At 37.4% G+C, this 10,536-nt stretch overlaps 1 pseudogene; it reads left to right on the top strand.

Moving 5' to 3' along the window:
• Positions 1-1,114: 1,114 nt before the first annotated feature.
• LOC102246068 lies at positions 1,115-6,631 on the top strand (annotated as a pseudogene).
• Positions 6,632-10,536: the final 3,905 nt, after the last annotated feature.

Here is a 10,536-nt window from a genome sequence, read left to right as displayed (position 1 = left end):
TCTAATCACTATGTTGTACACCTGAAACTAATATAATGTTGCATGTCAACAGTAATAGAATAATTTTTAAAAAATTTTAAGATCACAAAAAAAAGAGTAAATGTTATGTATAATTACCACAGGAATATTACATCATTTCCTCAGAATAGATTTCTGGAAGTAAAATTATTCAGTGAAAAGATCTGATTATTTTGAGGGCCACTAGTAAAAGATTACAATACTTTAAAAAATAATAATATTTACTGAGGTCATTTCTGGAGAATGGAATTACAGGTTACCTTTTCTTACCACCCTCTCCCCTTGATTTCTAATTATTTGTCGAATGTGTATATATGTGTAACTTTTTCAATAATAAGAGAAAGAAATTCAGCCTCAATTTTTTGCTCCTGTTCTACGCTGGGGACTTATGAGACAGCCATTGTGAACAGGGCATTCCAGTTCCCTGACTGGGGGAAATGTCCAGGCCACAAGGGTTCCTGGAGCGCTCTGTGCCCTGCAAAGGAACAGAAGAGCCTTGTAAAGAAAATTGAGGCCTTGGAGAACCACCGATTAAACACAGAAGAACCGCAGGAGGCTTCAAGGGGGAAGTCCAAGTAATAAGCCTTTAAAGAGTTGTTAAAGGAAGTAAAAGTATCTTTATATATATATATATATTTTTTTTTAAAACTATTACTATGACCTTTACTTAATGATCAAAAGTGTATAGGATTTTATTTCTAACCATCATGAATTTTTTTGTATTTCTGCCACCTCTACCTAATATAAAACATCTGCTGCCCTTGGACTCACCTCCGTGTATCCAGGCCCACCCCTCAACTCTGACACCGTGCTTAACAATATTCTTTCAGTTGGTCTCTCTGTGCTGCGTATCATCTATATGACTTGTTTGTTTTCAATAATATACAAGGTTTACGTGGTTATTTAAATTGTAAGATGTGTAGAGCTTCACTCCTAAGAAGATTTAAGTTCACTACCGAGGGTCCCTGCTAGCTGTCCCCCAAACACATTCTTTGCTTCTTCCTTAGTAATAGAGCTCCCGATTTTACCTGGGGAACATAGCCACCCATAACTCTTTCCTAGCCTCCTTGCCACTGAAATTGGCAATGTGACTGAGATGCCGCCAAGCTGGCATAAGCCAAAGGGCTCAGTGCGACTCACAGGAAGTGCCTTTAAAGAGGGAGCCTGCTCGCCTTTTCTCCTCTTTCTTGGAAATGTTGATGGACAGCTGGAGCTCAAGAAGTCAGCTGGGACCCTGAAGCAAATGCCACATGTCAAGGAATACAGAACAATAAGACACAGGTAAACTGGGCCCTGATGATACTACAAATCTTCCCTAACAGCTGGACTGCTTTTCTCTAGATGTAGCTTATGTAAGAAGTAAACTTCCATCCAGTTTAAGCCATTGTTCTTTGGGGGTTTCTGTCACTCACTGATGACCCTAATCCCAACTGGCAAAAACAGTGACCATATTTTCATTTATTCTACAAATATTTCCTGAGCACCACTGTGCGCCAAGCACTGTTCTGACTCTAGAAACACAGCAGTGAACCAAACAGGCAGAGTCCCCCTCCTCCCCTCCCATGGGGCCTAGTCCTAGCTCAGCATCCACACAGCTCCTCGCACAGTGTTAGGCATCTAGGAGGCACTGAGAAGTCAACCATGAGCCCTCGTGTTATCTTTTGGTTTAAAACTGCTTTTGTGTTCATAAGTCTGAAAATCTCTGTGCAAATAATGCTCAAAGAAAAAAAAAATCACAACTGCTATTTAAAAGAAATAAAATATTTAACCAACCTTTCCTGTTACTATACACCCCCATTCTCCCCCCAAATAGGTAAACACATGAGCAAAGCCTACTGTTGTCTTTTAAATCATAGACTATGATGCTGCCATGATGCCAGCTCAAAATAATGCATTATTGTGTTACACATACCCCTTGATGCCTCCATTTCCTTCTCTGTAATGGGGATATGGATAGGATTGTTATGAAAATTAAGTGAGATAATGTCTCAGAAATGGTTACTAAATATTAGCTATATTCAGTTGACAATAAATATTAACAGCTTTTAAAATATTCATCATCTTTACTTCAGTAATTCCATTTCTGGGATTCTATCCTAAGAAAATAATCCTAAGTATGAGGGGAAATTTTATGGAAAAAGAAAAATGCTGAGCCCAGAGTCATGTATAATGGACTGGAACTGAAGATTCAGTGACCTTTCCCTGCCACTGGGACTTCCATCCCATGGTGAGCTGGGGCCTAGCACTCTGGCCCACACTGAGATTTATAAACTCCAGGCTAGATGGGAAGATGCAGACAGGGTTGGGAAGAGGCTGAGAAGAATGGAGAACTTAAGCCCAACTTCCTGGCAAGGCAGACTTACAAGAAGGACTGGTTCAAAATGTCAAGTGCATCAGGGTAGAGCAGAACAAGAGAGCCAACATGAAGCTTGACCCCTGAGATCAGCCTCCTGGAGGGAACATTCTAAAATGTGAATCCTGGAGACGAGCCCTGAGAACGGGTGGGAAAGGGACAGAAGAACCCCCTACAGAGCATCTCCGCGCAGTTGGTGGGTAGCCAGGAGATGCTGGGTCCTGAATAGAAACAAAATAAATTTCCATCATGAGAGGAAGGGCTAAATAAATGGTTGGATACCACAAGGAAATATTATGTAACCATTACAAAATGGTGATTAGAAAGACTATAGTAATTGAGAAAAATACTTGACTATTGACAAATACATAGGCTTAGGTACATAGAGTGCATGTACTATATACTTATATATAATTATATGTATATATAAGTACATGCAATATTTATATGTAAATGTACATATGTACTTACATATTTATGGTATGTACTTATATGTAAGTATACACTACTATGTGTATATACATACATCTGTATATGTATGTATATGATAGCAACTATGACATATGTGTAGAAAAATACTTGGAGGAATAACATCAAAATGCTAATAATTGTTGGATTAGAAATGTAAAATAATGGTAATTTGCCTTTTTTCTCTATTTGTTAAATTTTTTTTAATGTGTAGGTTTTCAAAACTTAGGCATGAGGACAAAAAGAAAATTAGGCATATTTATCTAAATGTTATAGTGCTACTCTTCCAGAGATTTGTTTCTTAAGAATAAAATATGTGGGTCTTAGGCAATGGGCCATATTTTCAGTCTCCTAAATCCTTTTTTCCAAATATCAACTGATGAGATTCCAGAGAAGGAATGTTCCTTTTTTGGACTAGTTTTGGCTTTTGGGGAATAAGTATAAGTCTTTGCTGACATGAGATGTCATTTAGGGGACAAAACTCAAAAAATGTATTTATGGGATACATACTTAATGGTTGGCAATTAAGTGTGGTCCTTTCCAAAGGTTCTAACTTGCTCTCAGGTAACCCTCATTCACACATTACATAACCGAAGACACAAGGAAGCAAAAGGCTACAACTATAAGTACTATTACATTCCTCACATTATATACTTTTTCATCCTTATGACGAACTTCTTGACAGAAGAGCTGTCATTTCAGTCCCTGAATTCCCCAGAGTACAAGCTCATCTTTGATTTTGGGAACTCTACAGGTGATAAGATCAATTAATCTATTTGACAGAATGGCCACATGATTATCAATACCGACCAGTAGGCCTGCCAAAGACCTCCCATGAATTCTCTGAATCAAATCAATGCAGGCAAATATTTAGAATGTCATCCTTCATTGTCAAGGATTGATTTTGAATTTAATGTAAAAATAAAAATGATTTTTAAGTTCCTCTAAACAGTTGGGGAACTGTGAATGTGGATTGGGTATTAGATAAGACGAAAATACATGGAAAGGCAGAAATCCTTGACTTTAAAAATCAAGTGACAAAACATTAAGTAAGGTGTGATCCCATTCTAGGAACAAAAATACTTACATGCATAACTGAAGGAGGTCTGGAACCAAACACAATGAAGGGCTGCAGGAATCACCTCTGGATAATAAAAACAGTGTTTTTACATTCTTATTTTTTGCTTATTTGGTTTTTTTACTTTCTATAATACACATATACTGTGTTTGTAATAATAAAAGATTATTTTCAAATTTTTTTTAAAAAGCTCCCCTTCGATTTAAAAATAGACCCATGCAATTTCCTGGTGCTGGCTACATACGATGTTCAGAATGAAATGCCAGAACCCACTAGAAAGCCAGAAATGTGGAAATAGCCTCCTCTTAAGTAAGGAAAATAAATTCAGAAAGAAACTCTCATGGGAAAAAGTTGGTCTTGCAAGATTCCCTGTTTGCCGGTGCAAAGGCTGAACACATTTTGCATAAGATTTGGATAAATAGATGTTAAGGTTGTTTACCAAAACCAAATTCACATTCTCATCATTTTGATGTTACCCATCATTAATCACAATCTCCCAAGGAAAATCTCGGGACGGCCACTCTACCTTCTCCTATCGGTTCATAGCGTCTCATCATTTTGATGTTACCCATCATTAATCACAATCCCCACTCTACCTTCTCCTATCGGTTCATAGCACTCCCTTTAAAATAGAACAACTAGCTGAACTAGTGATATTTGACATTTTTTTTATACGTTAGTGATCCTGAAATACTCATCTGTTATAGTTGAACAGATGAATAAAGGTAAATTATTCATTGGCCACTTCAGCGGTAATGATTCCACAGCAGCTGTTATTTACCTGGGCAACGGTCCTCAAATTAGAATAATTCTCTGAGTCAGCTCTGGGCTCCATGCTGCTACTCCTTATGTTTAACAGATAGGTTGTAGCAGCTCCAAAAAACCATTGTGGGCCAAGAAGTAAATACCCATTTTCAAAAGTGTAATTATATACTATATTTATATTATAATCAGAGATATGATCATCAGGTAAATAATTAAAAGTGACAAGTCTGAAAACTAAACTAAATGACTCCCAAGGAAACAAAAGGCACTTTTCGGCCACCTTTCAAGCAATATACATATGTGTAGTGAATGTTATTTTTTTCTTTGCCCCAAAAGAAAGAAGCGTATAGAAATAATTATATAGCTCCCCTCTACCCTCCAAATTAACGGTTTGCGCCTAGAAGGAAGTAAAATAAAATTGTGCCAATTTTAAACACACCCTCTTCAACATTGATAAAGGATTTCTTTGCTTATAAGGACTCTTACTGTTGCATGAGATTTTGAAACCAGAACACAGAAAGCCTGTGTTTTTCAGAGCAGGGTGGGGAGTTTGGGGGAAGCACATGACTGGCTCTCCTGCAGGACTCTGCTAGGTCTTTGAATTCTCTTCAAAATAAATGTTAAAAACAAATGAGTCTGTGGATTTGGGTTCTGCCATAACAGTGTGAGCCCACTATAGCCTATCCTTCCTACTGATGACAATTAAAAACTCTGACAAAAATATGAGGGAAATAAACTACCTAAAGACTGTGAAAGCAAAAACAGCTGGTGGATTGGGGGGTGAGGGGGGTGGAAGTTTCCTTTCTTTCTCTCTCTCTTTTCTTATTCAGCTTTATCCTGAGGGCAGGCCCCAGTTTCGGAGCAGTGTTTGCTACAGGCAGTTAAAATTTCAATATGAATATGTCTTTCTAGCCAAAGGAACCAGGAAATATTGACCCTGTGGGGTGGAGAGAGTAGGAGAAATCCCAAATGAGAGGAAAAGGAAATAGAGACAGGGGTCCCCTGATTTTGGGTATGAACTCTTGGTTCAATCTACCATCTGAGCCAAGCATGCAAGGTACAGACACAAACCAACACAAAAGAACTTGGGGTCACAGAGCCTAATTGGGATGACTGCCTGCTAAAGCCAACATAGCATTCTCCTGAGGATTCTGAAAGGACTTGGAACCTATACAACATTACTTTGACAGTGTTCAGGATACCATCTGAAATTACTCGACAACCAAAGAAACAAGAAAATAGGACCAATTCTCAAGAGGAAAACAATAGATGCCAACCTCAAGATGACCTAAATGTTGAAACTACCAAAGACTTTTTAAATTATAATTATGATCCTTGAGGTAAAGGACAAAGACATTGGAAATGAATGAAAAGATAGAAATTCTCAGCAGAGAAATAGAAACTACCAAAAAAAATCAAATTGGAAAGTTTAGAAATTAAAAATACAGACTCTGAATTTTTTTTTTAATTCACTGGATGCTCTTCCACAGGAGACCTACTCCCCACCCTGCTGCCCTGACTCTAGTGGTCCCTGGGAAGTTCCAGCACATTTTGCCAGTACTCAACACCAATATCCATGGATGGTGGAAATAGCCTTTGCCTTCACCGCAGGTAAGGGTATGGGGCAAAGATATGCTCAGAGGTGTTGAGAAAAACAGACATCGACTGCACCAGGAGGGCAGGAGAGCTCACAGAGGATGAGGTGGAACACGTGATCACCGTTATGCAGAATCCCAGCTCAGTTCTTGAACAGACAGAAGGACATAAAGGATGGAAAATACAGCCAGGTTGTGGTCAATGGTTTGGACAACAAGTTCCCTGAAGACCTGAAGCAACTGAAGAAAATCTGGGCCCACGGAAAGCTGCACTTTTGAGGTCTTCGAGTTCCAGATTAACACACCAAGATCATGGGCCACTGGGGTTGCACAGTGCGTGTATCTAAGAAATAAATCTGTAGGCCTTGTCTATTAATAAATTCACTGGATAGGCTCAATAGCAGAACATAAGGGAAAATGAAGATAGAGCAATAGAAATTATCCAAACTGAAGAACAGAACGAAACAATTGAAAGAAAATAATGGACAAAGGTTTCCAGACCTTTAGGACAATATCAACAAGCCTAAGATTGGAATTCTACAAAACAATTATTATAACTAATAAATGAATTTAGCAAGGTGCAGGGTTCAAGGTTAATATACAATATTAATTGTATTCTTATATATTCCTAGCAAATAATTAGAAAATGAAAATTTCAAAATTTCTGTTTACATATCACCAAAATCATAAAATATTTAGGAAAGAATCTAACAAAAGGAGACCAAGACTTCTACACTAAAAACTATAAAATATTGCTGAAGAAAGTTAACAAAGACTTAAATAAGTAGAAAGATATAATATACTCATGGACTGAAAGACATTATTGTTAAGATAACAATATCTCTATGGTGAACTATACCCATATGATACCAATACAAATTTCAACAGGGTTTTGTTGCTGCTGTTGTTGTTTTTGTAGACATTGACAACCTGATTATAAAAATGTATATGATAATGCAAAGGATCTCAAATAATCAAAGCAATTAAGAAGAGAAAAGCAAAGTTGGAGGACTTGCCCTACCTGATGTCAATACTTACTATAAAGCAGCGGTTCTCAACCTGTGGGTCGCGACCCCTGAAAATACATCCTGCATATCAGATATTTACATTATGATTCATAACAGTAAAATTACATTTATGAAGTAGCAACGAAAATAATTTTATGGTTGGGGGTCACCACAACATGAGGAACTGTATTAAAGGGTCGTGGCATTAGGAAGGTTGAGAACCACTGCAAAGCATTTGACATTGGTGGAAAAAATAGGCATATGGATTATGTTAACTGTTTTGTCTGTCTTTACAAAGCTGCCAATTCAGAAGGGAAAGTCATTTCAACAAATAGTTCTAGGAAAATTCAATATCTGTTTGGAAAAATTGAATATCTATCCCTACTTCACATTGTACCCCAAAATTAACTCAAAATAGGTCATTGATCTATATGTAAAACTAAAACCATAAAACTTCTAGAAGAAAGTAAAAGATAAAATCTAGGAGAAAGTATAAGATAAAGTTTCCTAGATGGGACATCAAAATTACAAATCATAAAAGAAAAAATAGAAAATTGGACTTGACGAAAATTTAAAACTTTTGTTCTTCAGAAGGTACCTTTAAGTGAAAAGGACCCGGCCAGTGTGCTCAGTGGTTCTGTGTTAACCTCTGAACTAGGAAGTCACAGTTTGAATCTGGTCAGGCAGCCAATCAATGATTCTCTCTCATCACTGATGCTTCTAAATCTCTCTTTCTCCCCCCTCCTCTCTGAAATCAATCAAAAAATATATATTTTTTTAAAAAGACAGTGAAAAGGCAGGCCACAGAGAGAAAATATTCACAGTATATATCAAAGGACTCTTCCATGGAATTTATGAAAGAAACTCTCACGATTCATTTATAAGAAGCCCCAAAACCCAATTTTTTGAAGTACAAACTATTTGAACACACACTTCACCAAAAATGAAACACAGATGGCCAATAAGCACATGCAAAGATGTTCAACATCATTACTCACCAGTAATTTTAGATAGACTAAAATTAAAAAGTGTGAGTATGCCAAATGGTAGCAAGGACATGGAGCAACTGAGACTCTCATACATTGCTGGTAGGAATGTAAAATGGCACAACCAGTTTGGGATATATTTTTACAATTTCTAAAGAAAGTTAAACATACACCTACCATCAGACCAAGGCATTCCACTCCTCAGTATTTACCCAAGAGAAACAAAGACCTGTGCGGGAAGGTGCTTCACAGTTTTATTTGTAATAGCCCCCAAGCTGGAAATAACCCAAATGGCCATCAACAAGTGAATAGGATAAACAAATTGTTATATAGCTATACAAAGGAATATTACTCAGCAATAAAGAGATGAACGTTTGAGACATTAAACAACATGGACAAACCTAAACATCAATATGGAGAATAAAAAATTCAAGCAAAAACAGCACACACCGTTTAATTCCATTTAAACAGAATAATAGAAAATACAAAATAATCTATAGTGACAGAAAGCAGATCCGTGATGGCCGAGGGAAATGGAGTAGAGGGAGAGATGGATTACAAAGAGTCTCAAGAAAACTTTCGATAATGATGAAAATGTTTGTTATCTTGATTGTGGTGGTTACACAGGTGTATACATGTCAAAACAGATCAAATTGTACAGTTTAAATATGTGCATTTTATTGTACCTCAATAAAATTGTACCAAAAATACCAGGGGGAAAGGAGAATCCAGTTTACTGGCAAAGGCAATGGGTAGCTGTATGGTGTCTGTTTCCAGTCATATGGTGAACTAGATAAATCATCTCACTGTAAAATAGTTAGGAATGGTGGATAAACTATTAGCAAACGTTCTCTTAAGTGTACATTGACTCCACTGGAAAGAAAGGCATCCAAGTTTGGCCCACCCTTGGAGAGTAGGAGGAGAGGTTGCTGGTTCCTTCCTTAAGCTAGGCGCTTTGACGTCAACAGGCACTCAGGGACAAGGACTTGGCCTTCACAGGGTAGGATCTGGACCGAGACTCCCACATTGCCGAGAGCACCGAAGGGCTACACCCTCAGTGGAAGGTTAGTCCAGGAAAAAAATCCACTTGGTGGCCCAGGATGAAAATAAGGAAGCTCTTCTGCCTTGGAAATGATCTCCTTTGAAAACATGTAACCACAGCCTATCCTCGTGTGGGTTTAGGATTTGAATTTCTACTACCTCTGTAGTCAGATAAACCTAAAGTAGATAAATTAACTTAAAAGGTGGTCCAACCTGGAGATCCCCTTGAGGCATCTGGCAGAAACAAGTAAGTACCTTCTCGGTATGGCAAAATCCTTAGGCAAGCCTCACAGGATTCTGACAATAATATCCCACTTAAAGTGGACTCTTAATACAAAGAAAGTAACAAAACACGTAAGAAACCTGGAAAGGCAATATGTGTGCAAATGTATACCACTTGGGTAACACTTTTGTTGTTAAATATTAGAATTTTTGTAAGCAAGGCAAGTAAGTAGCCCATAAAATTTGGTACCTTTTTTCTCAGGGAGGAAAGACTTGGCACCCCATTGAAGAGAATTGGGAATTATACCCAGTATACAGGTCCATGGAATGAAGAAAGCAAGTTACAGAATATATGTAGATTGAGTCTTCATTTTGAAGGAAAAAATGCAAAGGCCATATATTTTTATGTGCATATAACAGAGTATGGAAATATATACACCAAACTTATTGAAGAGTAGAATTTAAGGAGGATGAAGCAAAAGGAGTTTAAACACCTGTGCATTGTTCAGATATATTTTTTCTTTTTGACAATGAGCATTTGTAATTTATTTAAACTAGCTTATTTAAATAAAGGGAAATATTTTAAAGAGCTCTTTTGTTTGTAAGAATAATAGCAGCTATTTGTCATTGAAAATAATGGACAAAACCCAAATTTCCAAGTGCAGCACAACTGTTAGCTACCGGGAAGTCAAGCAATAGACAGAAAAGGACAAACCCTGCATTCTTTGAAAAAAATCCTGTTTTTCACGCTTCTCTTCATTTGGCATTCTGTCACCTAAAATGTAATTATTCAGAAGCTGGTTTTCAGAAAGCTTCCCCTTCTGAGAATAATGCTCTTTGGAAACAACTTGGAAATGATTCAAGAACTGACTGCAGGTCACAGTTGCCTTACACAATAAACTTTATAGCCTGCCCCCAAAGAGATTGGATCACAGAACTAGAAAAGATGGTGAGATCATGCCTCACTTGCACTTGGCTTAGATTTAATCAGGTAATCAAAGAA

This window comes from Myotis brandtii, unplaced genomic scaffold (genome assembly GCF_000412655.1).
Source record: "Myotis brandtii unplaced genomic scaffold, ASM41265v1 scaffold1218, whole genome shotgun sequence".
NCBI lineage: Eukaryota > Metazoa > Chordata > Mammalia > Chiroptera > Vespertilionidae > Myotis > Myotis brandtii.
This window is presented reverse-complemented; position numbering and strand designations above follow the sequence as displayed.